The 26,696-nt window shown below is 40.5% G+C and overlaps 1 long non-coding RNA gene across 1 annotated transcript in view; it reads right to left on the bottom strand.

The window, feature by feature from the left end:
* The window catches only part of LOC129212437 (uncharacterized), a 298,847-nt gene that overhangs the window by 16,180 nt on the left and 255,971 nt on the right, over positions 1–26,696 (bottom strand). The window contains exons 6-7 of the long non-coding RNA XR_008579167.1: positions 18,606–18,730; positions 7,587–7,736 (exon numbers count right to left, since the gene is read on the bottom strand). This is a non-coding gene — a long non-coding RNA (uncharacterized LOC129212437). The remainder of the gene's footprint in view (positions 1–7,586; positions 7,737–18,605; positions 18,731–26,696) is intronic.

Below are 26,696 nucleotides of genomic sequence, written 5' to 3'. Positions count from 1 at the left end.
CATTCATTACTGACGAATGACTCCCACAAACTTCAGCAGCTTGGTTCAGGTGGTATATGCACTCTCAGATGACCAAGGTATAAAACCCCTACTGATTTGAACTAGATTGTCTGAAACTTCAGATATTTCTACACTTGCTCCATGAAAATAAACTGGAATAAAGTGATGTACACCAGAGCCAGCCTTCCCTGCCCAAACTTTTGGTGAATCCAAATACTGGAGAAGATCTCTCTGAAGTCTGTGACACAGTACAGGTGGTAGCTATCCACACCGAAAAACCAGTCCAAACACTGCTTACCTGTGCAAAAGGCCTCCTTCAGGTCTGCCTTTGCCGCTCAGGCTACACGGTTTTGCTTGAACTTGGCAGTTACTTTGCAGCTGCAAGGTGAAACTCTGATGACTGAAATCAATGGCAAAGCCCTCACTGGTTTTAGCAGAACCAGGATTTCACATTATGATTTCCTTCTGTATGAAAAACATCAAGCAGAGACAGAGCTCAACTTCTCACTGCCCAGACATCTGATACCAATAATACTTTTTTACTCTGTCCAAAACTATATTTAAATTGCATTTCTGGCAGGTTTTGAGATGTGTGATATAGATCTCCTGCTATCATATCAGATGTAGTTTCCCTCAGAACTGTTGAACCAGATGTAAAATGTGAGAGAAGTAAAAAGTAAAATAAAAACCCTGCTCAGAGTAAAGTGTTTCTGGCATGTGGCTATTATATATGAGGGTTTTAGATGTATATCTCCACTCCAGCCATTTAAGAAGGTACACAGTACCATAAGTCTATTGGAGCTGATTAGTGCCAGCTACTTGTGATCAGTAGGAATTTAAAAACCAAGGGCTGCCAAACACTAACAATTTATAAACTGTATGCCAGCAATGTGCTGCAACTGAATATTCTGTAGTGCACTTAATTTCAAAGTAGAGCCATATTTAGAACACTGGGCAGGGGGGGGAAGAAGCTAATATATCACATCAGTATTTGATTTTCAGCACTTAGGACTATACATGTTCTGTTTCTTACTGACAAAGAGAACCAGAGGCATAGAGTGAAAGGAAATCTTGTGGGGATGTCAAGCATCAATACGTTTGCACGGACAACAGGTATAGCTGTAAAGTAATTCTCCCTTTTCAAGCATAAAATTGTCTCTTACAAATCTCAGTTGCAAATGTGTGTAGGTACAGATTTGAGTTATAAGAGCGGTGAACAAATACTTTGGCAGCAAAGGTGAGTCAAAGCACAGCGACGCCGCGGAGGAAACAGCTGCACTCACAGCACATTAGCATCCTGATTGTATCCCACTCCCCACAGACTGAATGATCACTTGCATGACGTTCAGTGCTAGCTGAGGAGCAAAGGAATTTAACCAACTGCCTGTTCGTAAGAGAGAAGGGCAATGATTCTCCTGTCACTAGTTTTATCTCTTTGCAACCCCTTTTTAGTCCAAGGAAATCACTCCTGATTTATCGTACGGAGAGGAGGAGAATTAGGCTGAGTCTATTTCATCGCCAGACCACAAGCAAGGCTTCCCGTCTCCAATTTGGGACTCCAATTTTCCCTCTCCCTGGTGATTAAGTGTCTACTAACATCCCAAAGATGCTACGCTGCATAGTGCCTTCAGTTAGCTACTACAGTTAGGACCACACTAAAGATGAATATAATTGTGTCCAGTGACCAAATCAAGGGAAAAATAGAAGAAGAAAAAATCCACAAAGCAAGTTCATCCAATCATCAGAAATCAAAAAAGGCTTTTCAGGAAAAAATCTGATGAGACAAAAATTCTGCCTGAGCCCAGGAGAAAGGAGATGGCTTTGTTGTACACAACACCCTGACACTAGCTCAGAAATGCAGAGATGGGCACGACTGACAAATGGGCACAAAGAATTGAATCTGCTCTGAAGTAAAGAGGCCTCCTTCTATCATTCTTGGTCCATGAAAGATACCCAAGGGATCTATCTTTTTTTTTTTTTTTTTTTATTATGAACAAAAGACTTCCACGGCTTATCAAGCCAAAAACCTCATTGAACTGAAGTGAGTTAGAGCTAAAAAAAAAAATCACTCATAATCCTTGTAGTTAGTCTGTATCTACACAGCGTTTTCTGTAAGTACCTAAATCCCCTTAAGTAAACACAATATACTGAAAACTCAAAGCTTAGACAAGCTCCTTCACCAGCATGAACAACTTTTAGGAGTTCAAGGAAGCAAAAACGCAAATCAGATCTTTGACAACCCGGCTCCCTGATGCAAGACATGGGGCACAGGAACCAAGCGAAGAGCCCCAGCATGACTGGAGAGCAAAGAATGTGATAATTCCTGTCCTTGCTGACTTCTGGCAACTGCTGCTTGGGTATTTTAATATCATTGTAATTTGTAATTGTTCAAATTGATGACATCCCAGTTAATGGAGTTATAAAAACTTACATGAGCTGAGGCTCAGGGCTCAAAAGCATGCCTGTAGGATGGAGCGTGGAGATTTGGGCAAGGGCAGTTAAAGTGGCCTCCATACAGGCGGACTTAAATTGGGCCATTTTGATAGAGGTCTGAGAATGCTCAGGGAATGATTTTTATAGTGCCAAAAGTCAGCAATCTTTCACACTGTCACTGGCAGTGCAACTTCAAACCCTTTCCACTGGATATTGCACACAGCTAACATGGGAATCCCCGAAAACACGTTCGGAGAACCTCACCCTAGTGCATCCAGCTGTGAGGCAGAGTGCTGAAAACAAAGCAATGTCGGTGATTATTCATAACCAGGAGTATTGCGCATTCTTCGGGAAGCACACATCATCCTTTGTACTCTGGAAGAGTCGCGATACACCCTGGTTTACCCGAAGGGCCTTAGCAAACGCTGTGGAGATAGAAACATACTTGTGATGACAAACAGAGATTTCTCAATACGTATTTTAATTTGGGATCCTGCACTGAATTACCACACCCCACTCATGCGTACGCAATCTTAGATATGGCAAATATTTCATTAATAGGAAATCCAGATGTTCTGTCACATAACACTGGAAAAGATCACTATAGATAACGTTCAATAGACACCAGCTATGATCTTTCACATACGTTTTTAGAGAAATACTGTAATTTAAAAAAAACCCAACCAACCAAATTGATTCTAATGGTAAGTGACATTTTAGTCCAGTCGCAATTACAATCAACCAGACTCACTCTTTGCATTAGTAGCAGGGTATGATCCTTAAGTTCATACAGGGTTAAGTTTGTCATCCTCAGAGATTTCTTAATGACCCTTGTTAGCTAAACCCGGATTCAGAGTGGTGGCTGTGTATTACGTTTTCAATGCACATCCTCAGACGTATTAGGACACGAAGTGAACCTGACAGGGAGAAGAATATTTCCTTTCTCCTCTGAAATGCCCCAGGAGGGTTTTCTGCAGGTGACCTCCTTAGACCTTGGCTCTACATTAGAGTTATTGTCCTGAGAGAAGATTCAGTTAAAACACCCAATTCATTTCATATAGTGCTCTTGAGTTTATTCTTGGTGGCGGCTAACTTGTAAAATTTTATTATGGATTCTTCTTTGGTTTGCTTGATGGAAAACAATTATTCTATCATCAGGTCTAAATTATATACCTTAGTGGACCACACAATTTTCTTTCCATTACTATTTTCAGATAAAATGTTAATTTCTGCTTAAAAAGAAGTTCAAAATATCTTTCCTAACATGATATTATCAATACATTAATTAATTTAGACGTCACACTTCTAAATGGCTGTGTTCAAATGGGTCTCATGATACTGCAAATTAAGCTCTATGACTTCTGAATACAACCTGTTGACCAAATAATAAAAATAATAATAGAAATAACAATAAAATAATGTAGAAGCATATTGGTGTCTCCAAGAAGTGCAGAGCTCACTGCTGTAGACAACAGACAAATGCTAGGTAAGAGTTCATCTATGCCTGAAACTGCTTGCACTATCGGCAGACAGACCGAACGCAGAAGACTCCTACCCTTGTAAGTTGAAGCCGAAGCACAGAAAAATATGCAACTTCTGCACAAATAGACAAGCTATCCCTGGCCAAGCAGATGTGTGTCCACAGCCTTGCACGGACACCAGCTCACACCCCAGAAGCAGCAGGGACCCGTGGGTGCAGCAGTGCCCCTGCTTCACCAGCTCTGCCTTCTGAAGAGGCCCATGCAGCCCCGCTGCTCCCAGAGCCAGCCTATCTAGAAGTAACTCGAGTATCTGCTCCTAATTACAGAGGGTGGCTGTACCCCACATAACTCAGAGGGTTTGAGAAGAGCTATGCTGCCACCTAGAACCAAGACTACTAAATCCCAGCTGAGAAGAGGCTCTAAGTCTGTTCAGGTTGTGGGGCTTAGTCAGTGGAATTTTCTCTACAGTAGCCCTGGCATTTACTTGGGGAAAAATGTCAATGACAGGAGCTAAGCCCATACAATTTATTTACGTGCATGTTTTGAGATGACTGTAGAGTGCAAATGACCTTGAAATATATTGCTCTAGAGGGACTTTGGCAGTGAGCTATTCTTACCCTACAATAAAATTTTCAATGCTGTACCCCCACCCTGGTTTCATGACATCGCCCTTACGCCTGCTCTGGAGTGACAACCCACCAGCTAGGGCAAGAAGCTAAAGCCACCCTCTCTCTTCCCTGAATGCTGTGTCTTCGCTAAGATAAGAGAGGTGGATAATGAATGTATCTGAAACCTTGTGAAACTTCACCAGGATTAGAGAAAAGAACCCAACCATCCGCAAACTGCAGGAGGTGCAGTCCCTCAGAACCAAAGGGGTTTTCAGAAATGGACAAGTTTGAGTTGTGTGGGCCTGTTTTATGGAAAAAAATAGATCATTTCAGGCATTCTGTGCCCTTTCTCTTTCATATGGACACATGCATTAGAAGTCTGGTACACATTAAAAAAACAATCAAAAATTCCCACTGATTTCACTAGGCTTGGGGTAAGGATGGTCTGTGCTTATAGGAGGTTGAGCCTGAAATATTTGCAATGCTACATCACCCATGTATCAAGACTTTTCTTTTACATCTCTGGGGAACAGGCATGTAAACCGAAGTTCACCTCTTATCCCACAAATTTGCTGTTTTCAAGTTGCTGTTTCTAGTAGAATTTTCTCTTGCGAAACAATCTGCCATCTACTGAAAAATTTGCAGATACTTACAGAGCCATTATTCATATATTTGTTATATATCAAGTGAAAAATCCAAGCCACTAGAAAAATTATGCAGTTTCTTCAGTGCACTGTAGAGTCAGATTGCTCTGATGAGATGGCAGATGCAACCTCGGAAAGTAAAGTAAAGCTAGTACTGCGGATTTGTATTTAGAATCTGGTTGAAAGCACAAGGAACATTTGAAGCAGCTTTGTGCAAAGCCCATCCACAGGGATGAATCTTGTTTTGTAGCAAATATGATGGCGGGGTTAAAGTCAGTTGAAAAAACCCAGGTCTCCTGGACGAAAATGTACGGAACGTGATTTTATTTGATGCTTAGTAGAAAGTCCTAAGAAATCAGTCAGTGGTTTTTTTCATGCTTGCATATACACTTGAACACCAATTTGGAGGCATACAGAATTATATCATCCCATGGAAATTAACATGGTAATGAATATTAACATGGTAATTAATAATACACTTAAATGTGTGTCATGCAGTTGAGTGAGCCAAGAATGAACCAAATGTATTGTACCAACTAACCCCCCACAGTTACAAGACAGAAATGAACAGCATTTTGTAATTATACACAGTGACATATTTTCTCATATCTACTGCCAAAAAAAATATCACTTTTTGGAATTAAAAGACAGAGCAGCAAACAGAAACAGCTATGTCATCAGTAATTGCAAACATGTTTTCAGCTCCAGCTTCTGATAACTATCCAAAGACGTTCTTTTAATTGGTAAAACTGACAACTATCCAAAAATAAAGGAGTCCTTAAGGGCCATGTTCACTCCTAACAAGTCAGATAAAGAAATCAGAGTGCCAGAGGAGTACCTAGAAAGTTTTGCAAGGAGATGGGAATTAGCAAATAAGCAGCACAACCGAAAAGTAAACGGTGCTGCTCGCAAAGGGGCTTTTTAGATATTACAAGATTCTATTAACTTTGCCCCATGGGGCCTGATCAAGTTGCCCATGAGAGACAGACCACAGATTGACTTACTGTATTTAAAATACAACCACCTCTCCCAGGAACACTAAGAGGATTGCTTAAGACAAGTCTTCTTAACACAGGAGATCTCTAGCATGTGATAAAACAAGCTGGTGAAATCCAAAACGCCTTTCCAGCTGATACAGAGAACTTGGTTCCAGTGCTTTACAACTACAAGATGCTTTTGTAGGGCATTAGTCTTGGACACAGGCGAGATCTCAGTCTGAGATGGTGTCTCATGTTCCTCAGTGGTAGTAGGAGAAGCTGATGATCCCATACACAACCCCCCACCCCACTCACAGGTAAAGTGGCTTATGTAAATGAGTTCTATATAATGATCCAAAGGCAGGCGGAGGGAGACTGCCAGATCTCCTCTGCAGCCAAAAAGACATTTCACCAGCCTGATCATGTTTGAACATTAATCCTTACTTAAGAGGGATTATTGCCTGATAACATCACAGGCAAGCAGAAAAATAAGGTCCCTACTCTGAAGTTTCTTATCTAAAGAAATTTTGTCTTTTAAGTATCATGCTATAGCCATGCTAAACAATGAAGCCAGAAGAAGCCCACAGATTCTGGTCCTCATGGACTGACCAGGAATTAGGACACTGAATGCCTCTAATATTCTGAGTCTAGGGAATCCAGAATCCCAAAATATCTGCAGGTCATAGATGACATAAAAGTAATCAAAACAACCAAATCCCAGTGATAAAAGCCTTAGTGCAAGTTCCATCTGGAACTGACCTAGGAGAGTTCTCAGCAACAGAATAGTCTCTTTATTGACCTGGCTGAACAACCGGGTAGTAAAACCTATATGATCTACAAATCTCTGTCCACTCACAACACAGATATTCCATACATCCCATATCAGTATTTTGCCATTTGCTACTGACGGTTGTGGGAGAACTAAGTTGCAAGCAACATTACATGTCCTGACCTTTAAGTTCAAAGACATTTCCACATTCTCACTCCTCTGAAATCAGCATTTCTCCCTATGATTAGCTGCCTCCTGTCTATTTGTAGTGTTTAAGCTACTAAAAATATTACATTCAAAGAATGATTAATAAAGCTTGTTGGGGCCCAAGAGTTGCCATGGATATAGCTTTGTGTACATCTTAAAGTATGTGTAAATATGTATGTGGACAGTTGTTAAAAACATGTATAATTTTTCCCAAACACCACAGCTCTTTCCAAACAGCATAGTTTGATGGCATAATGCACATATAAAGATTTTTTAATAGTCTGTTTTATTTATAGTTATTTACTCAATAGAGTACATCAAGCCTTCAAAACCTTTGTCGGCTATGTGTGAACTAAGTAGGCATTTACCCAGTTTTTTAAAAACATGTGTCGTTTATGCAGTGGAATGATCTGTAGAAGACATTACAATCAGATACTGCACTCAGAAAGAATAAGACTTAATATTACCTGGGGAGAGTTACCACGATACTTCTACATCCACAGGGGACAACTCTGCTTTCAGGATGCCAGCGTAAATCCAAAGCACGTCCATTAAACTGATGCTCTTACGCTGCTTTTTTTTTCTTCTTGGCAAGTGGCAGCATGATTCAACTCTTTCTGAAACACATGGAATGTTACAGAGGAGGCAGAGCCTACTGTTAGTGAGATTTCCAATAATTCAGTTTAAAATACAGTATGAACAAACATTTAATAAAGGCTCTCAGACAATCCTCTTTCTCTCTCTTTTAGCTGGCCTCTTTCATGTAAAACTTGAACTGAAATCTCCTTTCTCAAGTTTTACAACGTGCTCAATGCAAACATGGTAATACATGTTGGTAAAGAGAGAATCCGACGAGTAGCACACCACAAGTTCTTCAAGCATAAATTATTTTGAAACATGCTTCCCATTGAGTAGATCAGCCACAGAAATCTGCTTTCTATTTCAGTACTGTCACTACTCTGTTAGTAGCGTCACACCTCAGTTTTCTCCCTCTGCAAAGTCCTCTGTGATTTGTTTTGAGATATAATGCTGCAAAGAGTTCTCTAACAACTGTAAATGGTTACAATTGGTTTTGGTATTGTTACTGTTGTTAAGCAAATTTTCTTTAAATGCTTCAGATTGTCTTCTGTTTTGTGCAGAAACTACTACAATAGTATCCCAGATACTATTGCATCGCCAACAAAACTTGAAAATATTTAGAGCACTTAAGAGATTTGCAGAGACTCAGACCTAAGAGCGTAAAGTGCATCAAACGATTTACCACAGGCCTATCTCTGTATCACAGATATCAAATTCAACTTTGAATGCGAGAAGGGAAAAAATGAGAGATATGAAATTCATATACTGTAATTAAATGGAAAACACATGCAAACTGTAGCAGAAAAATAATAGAAACATGAATCGTGTATATTGCATCTGTCTGTTATTATGGTAGGAGTGGCAATGATTAGTAGAAATAGGGTTGCAAAACGATTTCTTATATAATATCACTTCCTGTGCCCACAGGGTAACTGTAATAAAGACAACTCACCCTTAGGCAAGGGCAAAGGCAGAAAGCACCATCCCTTCTGCTGGGAAAGAGCAGCACTCGATTCCGCAGAAGCCAAAGGAGGTGCCGACTTCTCGTCCGTTGAAGGCACCAGCAACCAGTCTTGGAGCTGGCACACTCGTTTGAGAGAAAAGATGCCCCTGCCAGGGAGCTACAGCCTGGATTATCCTAGTCAGCAAGAATCTGCTTCAGAATCATCCTGCACGAGGGAGGAATGCTAAGAATGCTCTAAAAGCCTTAAAATGTTGACTTTTGTGGACAGTACTATGCAAACTCAATGGTGCATAAACGCAAACTTTTACGTACACACTTAGACTGGGAACTTGCCATTACACACACATGTGCATGGCTCCGCTGGGTGCAGCGACAATATTCCCATACTCAGCATTATTCATGAGCATTGTGCCACACCGTTTTATGTATCAAATGTAAAACACCGCAGTTAACATACAGATGTGGGTCTCCCGGGGTCCCAGTAAATATAGGACTTCAACAGGTAGCAGTCAGCCATTAATATATAATGGTGATGGGCTGCACTTTTGCTTTAAGAGATTAACCCTGAGGTCTTCCAGAAGCAGAACTTCACACATTGCCTAAGACCACAAGATAAACCTGTGGCAAGCTTGAGCTGGCAATCAGGGTGGAGGATCTCCCCCCTCCACCCAGGGCTGACTCACTGCAGCTCCCTGCAGTCGAAATGTGAAGGGGCAAGATCTTTGCTGGTGGTTGATGCAAGCAATCAGTTTGGCTGCCTTTTGGAAGTGCTGAAATAGGGGACCTTTGTGGGCATGTCTGAAGTTAGTGGCACTGAAGTTAGGCCACGTTCGGGCTTCTGTCCACCAGAAACTAGGGTGGGCTGTGGCAGATTTGACCGGCAGCCCAGGAGGGCTGTCTGTGTGGCTGCTCTGCCTCCCAAACAGTGTGAGGGAGAGGAAGCTTAACTGGCTTAAAGACATCTCCGCTTCCTCCGGATTCCAAGCGCTGCATCACTCCAGTGTATCACTGCAATGCCCAGCTATTGCACACGTGTCCAGTCCTTACACAGATGCTGCTATGAGCCCTGCTGCATTAACTTAACTAACATATACCCTCGTGGATTCTTCATGCACTGTGCTAGGTTTGGAAAAGGTGCAGGAAAGAGGGTATTTTTCTGCAAACAGAATTTTTCATAAGAGGAGTAGTCACCTTTTGCTATTGCAAATACAGGAGCAATAATAATAATAATACAGGCCTGAGCAATAATGGAGATTCTGGCAGATATTTTTTCCCTGTCATAAGCACACTGGGCCTAAGGCAAAGTTTTCCTTTATTTAATAAAGAAAATGGAAAGGTAAGGAGAAAAATAAAACAAAAAAAAAAACCTGCATTGCCTCTCAAATTACACAACCTGCTAAATATTTAGGGCATTCTTTCCCGCAAACATTTCAAATGGATGAGAAAGAGGTTTGTCTTCCTGACAGTTCGCATCCTCTTGTGGGCCAGACTCACTCCTCTGGAAGCTCACTGAAGTCAATGATAGAGCAGCAGGGATGAGAGATGAAGCTCACGATCCACATTTTAGTGGTACCTACGCACCGTTCATACAAATCAGCTCAAGATTAAGATGCAAGTGAAGACACTAAAGGTTCAGGTTGAGGAGACAACTAAGCAGAAACAGTCTAAAATCTGCAGCAAATGTGTGTTTAATTCCACCCTCGGTCTCTTGGCTAGAAGGGAAGGGCTTGAACGATATAACAGTAACTAACATTGTTTTTCAATATCTGCTTAGAGTGACATGTATTCTTGCAGTTTTGTGGAGTTTTTTTCTTCCCAGTTGTAGTGAATTGCCATCACGTACTCTCATTGCATGGCTGGTTATCTTCATAGCAAAGAACAAAGTGACAAGTGCTTACAGCTGACTAGTAACAGGTCACCCTGCAAACAGCTCCTAGCTTTGCAAATCATCAGGCCAAAACACTTCTAACTTCCTTCAAAACACCAAGAAAACTTCTCTGGCCTTTTAAACTGGAAATAGAAAATCTGCTTTTGACAACTGGCCTCAACCAATCTGAGTTTATTAGCAATGGAATTAGAAGTTTACCTCAAGTCCAAAGAAAATCAGTGAACAGTCATTAGATCAAGTAAAAGTGAAAGCAAAGAAGACAAGAAGCCATAGCTGTAATCATCCATCCAAAATTAACTTATCAGCTATCAAGCAAGCAACTGCTATGTTAAAAGCTTTCTCACATTAGGCCACTTGTTCTTCATAATAATTAAAACGCAAAGGTTTAATAAAAGCGTTTCATTTTTATTCTGATAGCCAAGCTGGCACTTAACTTGATTTGGGGCTGTTCTCAATTAAGAACTGTTTATGGTCTCCAAAATCCCTTCTTGGATGCTTCTGAGGTTCTGCACCAGAAAGAGGAGGGGAAAACTGGCAAATCATAATAGAGATGTGAGAACTGTGCTGGGGGAAAAAAAAACCACCCCCACCCCCACCCCACCCCGAATCTGGATTCTAAACTCAACCAAAGCCAAGCTGCACTGAAATGTAAAAGTTTGGCCAACTTCCTAAATTCTAGCATCAGGATTTTCATTTACAGTGCTTATTTTGCAGCACATATTGATTTCACATCGGGTAAAACACTATTTTTAAGACAAATTTTCAATTTGCAAGGTTTTCCACCTCCAATTTCCCAGTCCTATCTATCACACTGAACATCCCAGGTCTGACCCAGTGTGAGCCGGATCCCCGAGTCACACCGCTGCCCTTTGACAACCCTATCTCCTCCGCTGACACCATTTTCACAGGCGCGCTAGTACAGTGCGGATGAGCACGTTCCGTGGCACGCTGGCCTCCCGTCACCCAATTTGTGTCTGCAGCTGGAGGCCACCTCGTCGTCTAACCACGTCGCTGAAGCAGTGCAGCGTGCAGTACACACCCTCTTCTATCACCCGCCTCGGTCTGCTTTGCAACAGGGAAAAGGTGAGGACATGACAAAGCAGCAGCAACTGTTCTTCCTTACTTCAAAAGACAACACCATGCCACTAATAATCCTTCACACTTAGGTAACAGCAAGCTTTATAAACAGTAATTAAAGAGGCCTTCTGGTGTACCTGCAAAGGAAATATTATTTTCATTCTCCACGAGGACCACATTTTCTTTGGTGACTTTTGATTAAAGGAGCCAACCTTGAGCACAAAAGGCTTAATTTTCAGGGGGACAAGCAGCTACAGGTCACATTGTATAACCTTCTAACAGTGTCTCCTAACATCAGCTAAAAGTTAAAATCTGATATTTTCAGCAGAAAGCCTCACAATTTTTCATTTCAGAAACTTTCCACACACTGCTAATCAGTAATTTTGAAAGAGGGGCAGGATTCATACAGCAAAGCATTGTGAAATCTGTTAATCATTTTTACATATACATATAAAAAACCCCTCACTTAATCCCCTGACATCTCATTGAGTAAACCTGCCAGGGATGAATTAAACCAGCATTCCGAGATTCACTATGGTGGTTGTTCATCCGTTTGTGCTTCTCTTTTTATTTTTAATCTTCGTACTGGCCAAGGCTTTTACCGCTCACCTTCTCCAAAAATTAAGCCTCCTCCGAGCAGTAGTTGGAAGTGAAAACTGGTGACAGTTACAGCCCTGCCCACTCAGAAAACCCAGCGCAACCTGGGTGAGCCCAGAGACGCCAAGTCACTGCTCTCTCTAATTACAAACCCGAGGCAGATTAACCTTTGATGACTAAATTAATCTTCTAAATAAAATGAATATGCATCAGCCTGCAAATTAGGATTAAATGCTTAGCAGAATCTTTATGTGATCAAGCAGGTTTTGCGGTGCAGATGTTAACCATTAACATGAAGCAATAAAATCATTCTTTTTTCTTATAATAACACCTAACAATTCTAAAGCCACCTTTCATCTGAGCATCTCAAAGGGTTTCACAAACATAATTAATTAACCCTCTCAGCATCCAAAACAAGAGCATAATAATATCCCCATCCAACAGCTGAAGAAACAGAAGGATAGCAATGTCCTAGATCGCGTGCCTCGGACCGTGTGTAATGTGGACGTTAGATGCTTTGAAGAAAACGAAAAGACCGGGTTTGCATTGGCTTCACCCCTTCTCTCACGTAGCACTTCTGCCAGGACTGGCAGGGTGGCTGCTCCGTAAGGCTGAACTACCACCACGCATGCACGTCCCTGTCCCAGAAAACCTTGTGGTGGCTCTACACAGCCTTTGGCGTCAGGCATCACCCCCACCAGCCACCGAAACTCGTGGGCACTGCTTCACCTCACCCCAGGTTACCTGCCCGTGGAGCAGGCATCTTCCTCTGCACCAGGACATCCTTTCACTATAAAAAGCAATGGAATTTGTCTCACTACCGACCAAATAAAAACACACATTGCACTTTCTAATCTACTACTTAATTCTGAAATAAATCATTCCAGGGGTGGGGGTGAATCTTTCCAGGAGAAAAAACTGTTTCTTCTTGACTCTTCCCTTGGGCACTGGGAACTACAAGTCCCTTAAAGGATCCATTCCTCACACGCACCAGTTACAACAATTTAGCCACAAGGAGACCCAGAAGATGGCAATCCCACTTCTTTTTGACTGCCGGTGGAACAGTTGCCCCTGAAACATGATTCCTACGTCTACATGGAGTAAAATGCTTGCATGGAAGGCTACCACTTCCATCCGGATCCTGATACTGACACTGGAAGAGATGTGGCCATGGTTCTTCCAGGGTCTCCCAGAAGACCAAACAGTTTCAGGGAATCAAGGAAACCCTCTGCTGAGGTCCACTTTCTGTGCTCCTTCTTCCAATGGGATATACATTTCCAAGTGGTTTACAATGAGGAATTTAGACAAATGTATGCATCAAGACTTTTCAGCCTTACTACCCCTGATTTTCATTTCATTAGTTTCAAACATTATTATCAAATTGTAAATTTTAACTTTATCTATTTTAATCAAAAATAATGTAAGAGTATTAGTGAGCTATGGACAGGTATGTGAGAATTCATATTCATGAGAATCCAATTTATTGACATTTTCTGTTGTCCAATCACAGCAGCTTCTCCTAGTATGTAAGTTTTTTCTTTTGATGCAAACTAATCTGACGGTGTAAAATGTCTGTTACTGCAAATGTAATTTTATTTGCTTAAAAGGGACCTAGATAAGTTCTTAAGGCCAGCTTAAATTTCTTGACTTCTAAAAGGAAGCTTAAACTAGAAATTTACAGTTATTTTACAATATCGACATCACATATATAATTCTGGCATATAAGCGACTTCCACAGTACTGGAAGTTAGACATTTAAAAGCATTTGTTGTTTTCATACAAAGACTGCTAAAATCCATGGAAAAATTCCAAGGACTTTAATAAGCTTTAGATTGGGCACATTATTACTATGAATGTAATTCTTGATACCTCTCATAACATCCCAGGCCATGTGAGAAACTTAGGAAAAGCAATTAACATTCCTCCATTGACTTTTGTATTTACATTTTAAATTTACCATTTAAGACTTTAATTCTCCATAAAACTGCTTAAATATACATAACTTCAGTGTTATTTAAATGTTTTATGATCTTCCTGAAATGATCAGCTAATTAAAATCACTTACCTAATTTAGTACCTTAAATTTACCTTCCTTTGTTTGGAAGGAATTGGATTTAATGTGCAGATTTTGTTCATTTTCTTTCTCAGAAAATCTTAATTTGGAAGGAAAATCATGATTATATGGTAGGGAGGAGGATGTCTTCTAGGCTGCAAACTTAAACTAGTGGTAATCATTAGCTACCATGTATGACATGGCGTATATAATTAAGAAATAAATTTATTACAGAAACTTGGAATTATCAATTAAAAAGTAGTCGGTGCAGTCCCACAAGGTCCGATATGATTACCTACGTTATCTGGGCTGTCACTTCCAATGCTGGTTTGAATCTCAAAGACCTCTGAGGGGTGCTCCACGTGTCAAGTTAAATAAGTGAGACAACCTTAGTGGAAAAATGCAATGATACAAGCAGGTGCAAACACAACTTTACTAGAGAGGAATAAAGATGTCAGCTTCGGCTTGAATATTATTGGCAAACTGTTCTTCCTTCCTACTGTACTTCTGAATGGACTGACAGGACCATTCAATTTGTGGCTGTACCACAGTCTGTTTGATGGGTTAGGGGGGGCAGAACCTCCGGGGCATTAAAGGACACTCCAGCCTGTTACATTTTTTTCTTACTTATTACCTTTGCAGACTTTGATTTTTCCTTCTTCAGAGATTTCTCAAGTTTAAGGCCAGAAGAGACAGTTAAATTAACTAATCTGCCCTTGTATATATGCCAGGCCATCAAGCTACACTCACTGACCCATCCTGTACAAACCCTTTTCCTTTTCTCTAAGCCACCTGTCATAACACTGATCTACAAATGTGTCTTAATTATGAGGCAGTACCTCAGTGTAAAAAAATAAATAGCTCCTCCCACCAGCCTTTCTCTTCAAAATCCCAACTCCAGCAAAATGATTCTGTTGCTCACTCTGAAACGGAATGAAAAATTTGGCATCCTCTGATGAATCAGATTTTGTTTCTTACGCTGAGTCTCTCACATCTCTATTGCTCTGGGCTCTAGCTTGGACTAGAAATAAAATGAATAGAAAACGTCACCTCATCATATTTTTGACCTGATTGGGGTAGATGGATCTTCAGTACTCTATATTCAGCTATGGAGGCTGGGTACACCTATTTATGAATTCAGATGCAAACCAAATGTAGTTAAAACACAAGTTGTTCATCCACAGGCTCGAAATAAAATCCTATTTTTTTTCTAGCACTATGTAACTTCTTCAAACCAGTGTACATCAAGAAACCTAACACGCTCCTCACAACTCCAGTACCTGCCTACACAGTAAAAATTCTGACATTTACCCGAAACAGGGAAAAGAAAATAACAGTCCAAAACTCACGATACCGTTATTTAGCATACAATTTGAAGACTGTCTCTTGGCTCTGAAATAAAGACTACTGTAGACACAAGAACACTGACAGACAGTGGTTGTCTCCTCTTTCAAAACTATGCTGACAGCATCAACCATTGTTCAATTTGGTATCAGGGAGTGTCAGTAAGAGTGAAATACTGCTTACCTTACCACATCATGCAAAATATAGCACCTCTGTGTTTCCCTGGATTCGCCCCATGAGCTTTCCAAAACGTGCACAACAAAACCACATGAAACTCAGATGATTTCAGATCACGTTACGAAGCCAAAACACAGAAGAGATTCACAGAAAGATTTGCTAAGGTTCACCAACCTGTTGAGTGAACCTGAGCCAGTTCCAAGCAAATATGGGTTGATTAATGTTTTCTTTAAATCAATGTCACCTGACGTTCTTTGCTACTGATGTGAATCTCGGCTTTTTCTTTTCTCTTTGGAAGTTCAGACTGGTTTAAGTACAGAGCTGAAAACAGCACATGGAATGCACATCCACCTACGTACTAACTAAAGAGCATAGAGCACTGTTTCCTGCAGTGCAATGAAATATTGCAAAACCAGCATCCCACCAGCCTCACCAGTATTTTGCACTATTATCAGCTTTTTGGTGAGGGCTAGGGGTAGGGCTTTTCTGCAAACTGTTCATGCATTTAAGAACATAGCAGTAAAGGAGCTCTTTCTACATTTCAAACACAGGACCAAATCAAGATATACTCAGCTACACAAGGAATGGAACCTCTCTCTAATGGACCCCCTGAAATTATGGAGCAATAGAGCATTACCCATCGTGAGTAAGAGCTACTGTAAATAAGCTTTGGAAACTATATTCCAGCTCCAGTTGAGCTTGGTGGTTTGTAATATTCCAGCACTTGCTAAATATAAATAAATGAAATAAAGTGGGAGATAGTGATACTCTGATTCTGTTAGCACCGAGTGTACATTTGTTCCAAGTGTCTGAGCAATCAGAACACTACATAAATACCTTGCCATGCCTGTGGGATCCCATGCTAAGTTATAATCCATCACTGAAGCAGGCAGCCGCTCTTGAAGACATGCTAAAGCATTTCTGAGGTTGAATGTAATTCATTGCTACACTCTCCAGTTGCATGTTTATTTCCTCTAGCAGGAAGAAGTGGCTACACGCGGAGCAGTTGTATGCTGGAAATTTCACTTAAAATTTGCATCATATTAAACAATTATTGACCAAAGGCTCTGTAATTTATCAGCTGATTTATCTTCTCCTTTCTAGAAGAACTCTTTGTCAATAACCTTTACATTCAGTAACTCTACCTTTACATATAGCTTATCTGTATTTATATTTTTATTTGAAAACTGCACATGTTTGGAGGATTGAACCAGGTAAAACCATTCAGATAAACAAGAAGAATCTGTCCCACTGTGTCCTCACTACACACACATAAGAGTATACCTGTGTGTGTGTATTAAAAAAAACCCTGCTTATCACATAGTTGCTTTATTTATTTTCTTGATTCCTGACTCCTGGTTTCAGACAAACAAAAAACTGAGGAAAATGTTAAAGAACTGCCAAAGTTTCTGTTGGAATAGAAAAGGAACAGGAATATTGTAAGACTGGCTGTTCCCTCAATTTCTTCTGGCCAATTTGTAGTCCCAGCAGATTTGCACAAACTTTGAACAAGCACAGAGGCCTGGCAGTGCTGACATGAGCTGAACTCCTCTCGCCTTGTGAAATTCAACCACTGCGACTTCATAGGCAGCTTTGGCAAAATACAGAGAAGATCAACCCAAAAGAAAAAGAGCTTTTAAACTGACTGTATTCTTAAGGAGATTTTTTGTCAGCAACTGAAAACACCCCCAGTGTTTCATCAGGGAACTTTCTAGCAGCTTAATTGTTCCCTTATTTGTTTGCATTGCACTGGAGTCCATGCCCGGTGTCCTGAGCTCCTGCTTTTTCCTTTTACTAGATTTAGATGTTGGTGTCCACTAATGAGCTAAAAAAGAAAGGAATCTTTAATGTTCAGGCTGTAAATATGCCACTGAGTCCCAAAAGCCTACCATATGTCAAAGGCATGAAATGATGACCATGAAAGGGAACTCTACATCTGTATTTGCTTAGTAAAACTGCAGAGCTGACCTGTGGACTGATGTGGCTGTTTAATATGGACTCTGCAAACCGCTCAATAACATCAGAACTGCTGTTTAATCCTCTTACCAGTACCACTGACATTATTTCATGTTCTACTAGTTCCAAGCCACCTGCAGAAGAAATACTTGCCTCTCTGGCAAGTCAATAGAGAGGGCCAAATTTTTTAAAAGGCTGCATCTATAATCTTCCATGTAAAATTTCAGAATGAGATTTTTTTTTATGGGAACATTTTTGCATGATCTTACAGTCTGAGTCTCCTCTCACTTTTACTTTTGCAAGTCAGAAGTAAAGGTAATGCAAGGTGAGGATCAGAGGCCAAAGCTCCATGAAATTGAATTTTCTAAAACAAATATCCAAGTATATATTGAGACTATATCTCCAAAGATGTTCAGATGCAAAAACCTCAATTGTTTAGCTCTTGGAAGAACAAAAAATATATTTTTTTTTTTTTAAAGTGTGAGATTTGAGATGCTTCAGAAGTATCTATATTTCTACTTTGCAACTTCTTGACCAGTTTTTGCAACGTTCACCCCTTTCATTTGCATTTTCCTATGGAGAGTTTCTGGCAATGATATAAATGGACACAATCAAGTTTTTCACATGGTGATTCCCAATTCAGTGTTCACATTACAAAACCCACTTAAAATTACTGAGAAAGAAAGAAGAAAATTATTTGTTAATAAAAACAATCTCTCTTAATGATTTTCCCATGCATTTCCAGAGAGTCACAAAGAGTGCTAGACCTTGCAGCGGAAGGATTCAAGGGAGTGAAAACTTTCTGGCTTTGGAAGGAACTAATGTTTTTGATGCTGTACAATCATTCTTACCTCTCTTTGCAACCTTTGGGCAGTCACAGTCCATCCAGGAGAATCGATTACTGAATGTAGCAGTAAGAGCCTTGCGCTACCATTCATGTCACGTCACTGTCTTCTGTCGGAGAACACAAGTGGGTCTGAAACCAAAGCAGACACATAGTGTGAATGAACTGCAAAAAAACTGAATATTTCAAAATCTGGAAGAGACAGGTTAACACCAATGTCCTGTGCAGTTTTACACACCACAGAAAGTGGTTGAGGAAAGAATGTTTCTATATACAATACACTCAGGCTCCCACCATCACTTAATCCCTCTTCCCTCTATGCCAAATTCCAGCTGCAGTCCGTACTCGCCTCCAAAGAACCAGAGCTAATAGCAAAGTAATAGTCATATCTATTGGCTCCTTCGCCAGCATTTCACAACAGATATCATATGATTAGGTGTTAAGTGGGACTATTTGCACTTTTGCTTATGGCACATATAATTATGTAATTCTGTATAATGCCAAAATGACTGTTTAAGTAGCAGCTGCACAAAACAGAGATACTGGTTGGACAGCACAGAAAATACAATCTTAAATAAAACCAGCACAGTAAAAAATACACACATACGTATACATATATATTTACTTATATACCTTCAGGACTATCTAACGTGGAATGTTTTTACAAAAAGATCACGTCAGTAGTTCTTAAGCAGGACTCTGCCTCTCTTCTTGCCTATGAGCATTTTGTCCGTGACAGGCCCAGAGTCCTTACAACACAACCTGTGGTTCGACGGACCCTGAAACGCAATGGATGAACCCTTGGAGTTCATGATCTCATCCGTCAGCTGCTGCTGGTGTTTGTCACGGAGCAGGCTGGCACTAGGTGGCTCTGTCAGTGTTTTAGGTGAGGTGGCGCAGCACATATTTGTGCACTGAGTTTGCCAACGCTTTAAAGCTCTGGCTGCAAAGGCACTTATGGGCAGCACGGTGGGAAAGATGAGTGTAGACAAACCACAAACCTGGGGAACTCTCTGGGGAATTAAATGAATAACTGTCCCTTCCATAAAAAAAATATGGAGGAAGTTACATTTAATTTTTATTATTTTTCAGAGCGGAAGTGTCCTAATTTCATGGCACGGTAACAGAGCTTCCAGGAGCTTTGATTAAAGTAATCGCAAAGTACCAAGGTTAGTTAGAAACACTGTTATATTTTAAAATACATCCTTCTAACCACATGGGTTAAGGTGGTGGCAGTGGTAGGAGTCTGCCACAGAGGTGCTCTATAAAGGTCAAAAGGAGATCACCATTTGTTTAATTTAAATAAATCAATTTGTTAAACAAGGAGCTGCTGAGATTATACAGTTAGAGGGTGGAGAGCAAAGAAAGATAATTATTTTTGTTTGCATAAATCATTTTCTTATTACTTGGGGATCAGGATGGTATTGTTTGGGTTCGAGAAAGGAGGGCAAAAGAAGCTAAGTATATCAATTTGCTGATCAGGGTTACTTGGGATTTTGCTGCTGGGGCTGGAGAAAGGAAAGAAGATCATTATTTTTATTTAAATAAATCAATTTGTTGTGATCAGGGATCACATGGGGTTGTGCCGTTTGCAAGGAAGGCATAGGAAATTCTCCTTTACGGATAGTTAGTTGCAGAACAAATGTTCAGACGCTCCTCTATCAAATGGAGAAGGGACAAAAAAACCCCTTCAAGATGCCAAAGCTGCGTTTCTATTTCTTCCTTTTGAAAGACCCTGTCGTTGGCATCTTGTGTCGGTGTCCAATTTCAGTTAAAACAATAGCTGTTACACTTTTAACACACTGGATCGAGATTATATGCGTGCACGTGTATATAAAACATGCATATAGATAATCAGATAGACAGATAGACAGATATCAGCTAATGGGGCCTGATCCTGCAAAAGCCCTTGCACTTTGAGGCAGTGCCTGCTGTAACTCCTGGAAAAACTGTGATTGCCTTCCCAGGACATTGGATCAGTCCTCCAGTGGGGAATATTCATTGAAATCAATGGCCATTCTGTGCACACACACTTTAAGGGCCTGATATTTGTTGCTTCTTTTCTGAGGCAATTAATGAAGCTCTGTGTGTAATTTTAAAGGCCCTTCATGAACTAACTGGAAATCTACAGCACTGAACATCAGTGAACTCATATCCAAAACTAATAGCTTCAGTATCACTGCCAAAAATTGACTAAGCGCTCTTTGTGCCTGCAAATGGGGTTCTGTAGGCAGTATCCTTCTATCTGCCTTCAAGGGATAATCTCCTCTTACAAATAAAACAATTGTTTCATTTGCTCATTGCAATGGTTGAATGAGGCTGCAGAAATGAATCTCACTGGTTTTGAATGTTCCCAAGTCAATCAAGTGAGGATTTGAGTGGTGGGGTTGCTTTCAATTAACATGTGTTGCTATTTGCAAAACCAGTTTAAAAAATGTATTTTCACAGGTTTGGATGCAACTCGTGCAAACTAATAAGCAAACCATTCCTCTCGCTATACCCAATTAAAAGAATGGCTTAAATGTAGTATAAAAGTCAAAAATCTCTACCTGCAGGATCAAGGTGTCCTATATACTACCTTGGACTATAAAGAAGGAATAATCTAGTTAGCTCTTTAACAAATGAAACCATATTTAAGTAATTACAGAAAATAGTGGGCCCCAACCATCCCTTGGATGCTTGCAGAGCCAATGGCATAGTCCAGGGGATGAATTTGCGTTTGTAACAAGAATGATAAATCTAACTAAACATCTTTATTTTTACAGTACGTTAAAGAAGCATTTTTATTTAGTGCAGTCATATATCTCCACATTATTTTGAAGTATGCTTCTTTATTGCTTTTATATCTTCAGAATTGCCTGAGGAAGGCATCCTTTTCTCCCTGTGTTTCATTGTTGTTTCCCTTGTAGAGTATAACATGCACAAACTTGATTATGATTAATTGAGGGCTCTGGCAAATTATGTTTTTATTCCTTTCCATCTAAGTCTTCCATCTGCTCAAGGAAAAAAAGAGGAAATTTTACATTTATAAGGACACTTTGGGCTTTCTGGGTAAATCATCAGAACAACTTGTTCAGCAGTAATGACTACAAGTGAAGAAAGTCTTCCTTCGCTCTTACATCACCAACACGTTAATGCATCTCCATCCTACAAGTAAGGCTGAGAGACAATGATAACTGGTCAAACTGCATTTGATCCAAAATCTTGCTGCAGAGCTGGAATTTCAAACTGAATCCAGTTTAGAATATTGCTCAATTAGATCCTACCACCAAAGAACCACTTAAAGCAGCTAAGTACTACATCGGTAAATATAAACACCTGTGTCCTTCGGCATAATGCATGTAACATCAGGCATGCTATTTATAAGAGGCTCTGTTGAAGTTCTTACCCAAGGTGATGCAGCTGCATATACCAGCCCATTAAGCCTGGTGTACCACATCAGATAATGCCCTTCCTTCAGGGTTTATGATTCAGGTATAAAAGCTTGCCATCCCCTGCAAACTGGCAAATGAGGTTGCACTTGGCAGTCTGGGGTTTTCTTAATAGGATGAATGACAGAAGCAAGAAGTCATGTTTAACTTGTACGAATGCGTGGAGGAAAAGGCAGGGCTTTTTCATTTAAAGACAGCCTTGTTCTCCAGCCTTGTTAGTGCATAAGCATGGAGTGGCGCCTTTGGCTGATGAGAGAGCAAAATTATTGAGGAATTCGCTCCTCTGAGACCACAGAGTTGAAATAACAAAACCCCAAACGATTTTAGTAACCAGAATGCAGATACAATTAGTCTTTACAAGGCTGGACTGGACAGCTGGTGGCATAGGGACAGGGGCTGCAAATTTATGACAAGGTCAACATCAGAGGCATTTTTCTTGTTCAGCCAATAACGCGAATCGAGTTGTTGGCCTGGGCCCAGGCCCCTGTGAACAACACTCCAAATGACTAACACCACACCACTCTTCTGGAACCACCACTGAAAAAGACAGGTTAAATCTGCACACCTTAAGCTGAAGTGAACTGGGGAGCACTGGTGTCATCTCTTACTGTAAATCTGCTGTAAAGGTGGTGACTCTAGCAGAAGGGATAATAATCATCACCAAAGACAAGTGTAAGCCTGGGTCTAATTACCTGCAAAGATGACATCTGTGACTAGCAGGGAAGTTACTGCAGTGCTCCTGCACACAGGTGGACAGAGTTGAGGATGACTAAGTGTCAAAAAACAAGGAGTTTGTGGCTCAGCTGAACCAAACAAGATTTAGAGGTAGATATAGAAGCTATACTTCCTCTGCCAAAGTTTGCAAAAGATCCTTGTCAAAGATGTACTGAAAGCAATGCTACGAAACCTCTCAGCAGCTCACTAAATTCTCTGGTAGCCTCAGAGTAGATGAAGGAACCACTTTGTGTAACAGATATGGTTTGTGTAGAAAAAACAATTCTGTGGAAAAGGCAGTATGGATCAAAAGTTCTCCATGGCAGGAAAAAAAAAAGTACAGAACAACAGATGAATGCCACATAGCTGGTCATACAGAGCCACTGCCTGTACCACAGGAAAAAGCAGTCACTTCTTAGCAAGGAAGGGTGTTCTATTAATGAAGTCCAAAAGGGGTTTTATTCCCAGCTGAGCGTCCCTAGATGTTGGTCAAGTAACTTCAGCATTTTGGCTTCCAAACTGGAGAGGCTGTGTTTAACCATTGCTGCACAGGGATCTTAGAGAGAACGATCCACAAGAGAGTCAACTTTTCCAGTGATACGTCACTACTTCCTGCTGCAATGACACAGCTGGGCTAGAAGTGAGGGGTGTCTGATGACTTTACCCCTCCAAAAAGCAATCCATATGCCTCCAGGCCCAAACAGGACATCACATAGAAGGTCTGGTGAGTAAAGTAACCTGTTGACAAAGGTTCTGGAACCTGTGGTCAGAAACCCCCGGAAACATTGTCCCAGCTTGCTCTGGGGACTACGACAACATAAGCGTCCTGCTGCAGTCCTCCTCTTGCTCACACATCACGTGTACACAAGGGCACAGGAGTTAATGCAGTCTTCTGTGGAAAGCTCTGCATGAAGCCTTTTTAATTGGGCTTTGTGCGAGCGTGTGAATCTCATCCTGATACTTTCCAGGTATTCGGGGAAACGTTAGAATGGCAGCACAGCAGAAATGGAAAATGCATTATCATTCATTGGCAGCAAATAATTTATTTGATATCCGCCATCCTTATTTTTTTTCCCTGCTGGCTGTGTTTGTGATTGTATGTGAAATTAATTTCTGAAAGAGTTTAGCTAATAATTATTGGTGAGAAGATCCTGTCAGTCTCTCAAGATAAACAAGAAATGGTTCCGGCTGACACAGATTGTGTGTCACATGACTATCCTATTTTTCTGATTTAATAAACATTAATCTTTCTGCCTTTTAGGACCATTGTGCAATATTTTTTTTATCTTCTGATTTGACATGGGAAATGACCAGTACATGCCAGAACTACTCCTATTATATAAAAAGGCAAATTTTCCTTATTTCATTTCAGACAAGACATTTTTCAAAGTAAAATTAATATGCACACAGATTATATCTTCTCTTACACAAATCTATGCAAGATGCTATTTAGGGTGTGCCTTTTTTCCTAACCGCGAATTCCTCTAACATCAGATAAAAGAGATTTATTGTTACATTCCCATTTTATCTTCTAACTTTTGCCTAGTGGGAAAGTGTAAAGGAGACAGGTGAACCCCCAAAAAACTGTAGAAAATGATCTTACATCAAGGCACTTGGCAGAAACTCAGGTGATCTCTTGGGAGTTGCCAACCTTGCCGAAGATTTTCCTCACTGCCTTGAGCAAAGTGCTTTCCTTCTTTTTGCCTCAGTTTCCTAGCTGTAAAGTAGAAGGGAGAGGAAGGTAGAACAGTTCTTTGCCTTGCTCTTTCTGTCCTAGTCCTATTGCAAACTCTCCAAGGCAAGTCGGATTATGCATTTAGCAGATGGGGGCTCCAAACTCAGCTGGAGCCTTTAGGCATTAGTATGGTATAAATAACAATAATGATGATGGGGTGTTAAAATAGACAGAACTTGTTCTTTGTTCTCCGTAATGTGAATCAAACTGTGGCTGGACTTATATTTAACACCACCAGCTAGTTTATTTATGAGAGGATTTATCAGAAGTGGTTGGGTTTAATTTCCTCTAATTCACACTGTATGAAAAATGGCAACTGTCTGATTTTAATCTATAACCTGATGATAGGGCTTCCCAGAAATAACAAAAATACCACATTCAAGGTATCCAAACAGTTACTGCAGGAGTGCAACACAGGCTGATTGCGCCTGCTGCCTCACACCTCGGCCCCATCCCCTCCCTGCCTTGTCCCTTCCAACAATATCTGCAAGGGCCAGAATCACTGAAGCGGCAGATAAATTATTAATGGTAATAAAAAGAATTTCAGGAGTTGAAGCGCCTTCCTTGGCATGTCGATTCACAGAAAGAGTTAATCTTTTGTTCTCAGACGGCCTTTTTATTTTTTAACCAAGTGGATATGTGTTTGTTAAGCTGCCTTTTCTAAGGTGGAAGAAGGAGGGAGAGGTTATGAAAAAACACTGTCATTTTGAAATGGAACAAATGCATGAAGTTAAATATAAATGTGCATTGACAAGTTCGCAGATTATCGCGAGGTGGAAAATAATAACATAAAAGAGATGGAATTCCTTTTCAAACCAATAGGAGAAAGATTCAAAAGCGGGGCAATCAATACCACCCTGTGATCAACAGGAAATGCTAAGAATAACTGTATATCATGTGTGGCTTCAAATTTACAACCAGGACATATAATCTCATTGTAAGAAGAGAGTCAAGTTCAAGAACTTAGCCTCTACAGTAAAGCTCTCATTTTAACTAAAGAAGCTGAGGTCGACGGCCTCTCAAATGAAACAGATAAGGCGACATAGGGTTCTTGTCAGAAACAAATGTTATGTCTCTCCCTACTGAAAAGCTTAAAGATATTATCAGCAAAAGCCTAGTTGGGCCTGAAATGGGTCCCAGAGAAGTAATATTAACCAGGCTCCTGGCAGATCATTTATTTATCTCAAGCTAAATTCAATAAAGAGAGCCATATATAAGTGAGGGAAAATAATGCAGCTGCTAGTAATTTATCATTGGATGGAAAGTCATTGTTATCCTTATCTCTCCAATGATGTTCTATTTCCAACTGGTAATGAATTATGGGGCTTGCCACATCTTTACTATGTGACAGGTCAACGCTACCTCCTGGGTACTGTACTGTATTTATGCAATCGATAGAGAGTTTGCTGAGAAAATATTGGCAACCATTTTGTGAGAGTGACCTAGAGCTGTATGGCCTTATGATCGTTGGTGGTGGTCACTGGATATAACAACAGCATTGCGATACTCCTTTAAAACAAAGATTTCTCCGAGTGCTTTAAAAGTATTTTTCACTTTGCTCTTTATAAAGCCAAGCATGTGAAGTGAACCACTGGATTGTTAATTATAAAGCATTCTGCTCATTTAAGCTGGCTCAGCCACCAAAGGGATCTTTTCTGTTCCTTTGTTGCACTTATTAGAGGGATTTATTAAATCAAACTTCAGTACAGACTTATCCAAAATTATTTGTGCCTGTGGTGTTTGGGGCATAGCAGAAGCACGAAGAGCAGAGGTTTGGCCAGGCTGCTGCTGAGATGTAAGGATAGGCTAACGAGCAGTGCTGGGTGCCCCACAGAGCTCCCAAATTCCAGGCAGAGTTTTAAGGTGGAAGCCATGCAACTCAACATTGCGTTTACCTTCCTCAAATCAGCTGTGAGGGACCCTCCCAGCATGACCTCTGCAAGAGAAGCAGTGAAAAACACTGCTATCTGATGGACGGCTTCAGGTGGAAGAGCCCTGCTGTAGGGACACTTGCAGGGGTAAGGTTTCTGGAGTAGTCCCTTCTCTGGCACTGCTCTCCCATCCCTGAACCAATTAGAGCCATGTCTTCTCTGCTTCTCCCCATTGGGTTTGGCTTTCATTATTCACAAGAAGGGCTCATGTGGCCTGAAAAGTTTGGATTTATACTAAAAAAATAGAAATACACTTTTTAAATTTTATATGGATTGAGGGGCAGGGG

Source organism: Grus americana, chromosome 13 (assembly GCF_028858705.1).
Source record: "Grus americana isolate bGruAme1 chromosome 13, bGruAme1.mat, whole genome shotgun sequence".
Taxonomy (NCBI): domain Eukaryota; kingdom Metazoa; phylum Chordata; class Aves; order Gruiformes; family Gruidae; genus Grus; species Grus americana.
This window is presented reverse-complemented; position numbering and strand designations above follow the sequence as displayed.